Genomic DNA, 721 nt, shown 5'->3' on the forward strand with positions numbered 1-721 from the left:
GCCTGATTTGGTGCTCGGTGGCCAGGACTGGGGGCAGGTGGCCTCAGGGGACCCAGGGCTCATTGCCCCGGGAACTGGGGGAGCCTGGGGGACAGGCGGCAGCGGTGGCAGCGGTGGAAGGAGGGGAGGAAGAGGAGGGGGGGGACGCAGAGCACCTGCTTCTGCTGAGGCTTGGCCTGGGCCCAGGGCAATTAGCTCCTGGCTCCAGAGCACACGCTCTGACAACAGGGCGGCTGGGACGCTCCGCCATCCCTTCGGGGGTCCCCACCATCCCTTCAGGGGTCCCCGCCATCCCTTCGGGGGGTTCCCTCCCTCCTGCCGCCGGGCATGGGGCTGGGGAACCCCGTGGGGTTGGGTCTGGGGGATGCCCCGGGGGGTCCCGGCGCTGCCGCGGGGCTGTGTCAGCGCTCGCCTGCCCTGACCCCGAGCTCGGAGCGCCGCCAGCGCCGCCGGGAGCTGTCACACATCCCAGAGCAGCCCCACGGGAGGAACGGGGGGGCTCCGCAGCTCCTGGAGGTGTGATCAGCTCGGCCACCTCCACAGCGTCACCCCCCCCCCCCCCAGCCCTGATGAAAGTTTAAAGCGGATTTCCGAGGCCGGGGGATGCGAGCGGGGAGGCCTGCGTGCTCGGGGCCTGCTGCCCTCTGGGGATTGCAGCTCGAGTTCCTGGCACGGAGGGAGGCCAGGATTTGCATCTACAGGATTTCCAGTAAGTTTTGCA

Source organism: Calidris pugnax, unplaced genomic scaffold (genome assembly GCF_001431845.1).
Source record: "Calidris pugnax isolate Ruff unplaced genomic scaffold, ASM143184v1 scaffold113, whole genome shotgun sequence".
In the NCBI taxonomy this organism is placed as follows: Eukaryota; Metazoa; Chordata; class Aves; order Charadriiformes; family Scolopacidae; genus Calidris; species Calidris pugnax.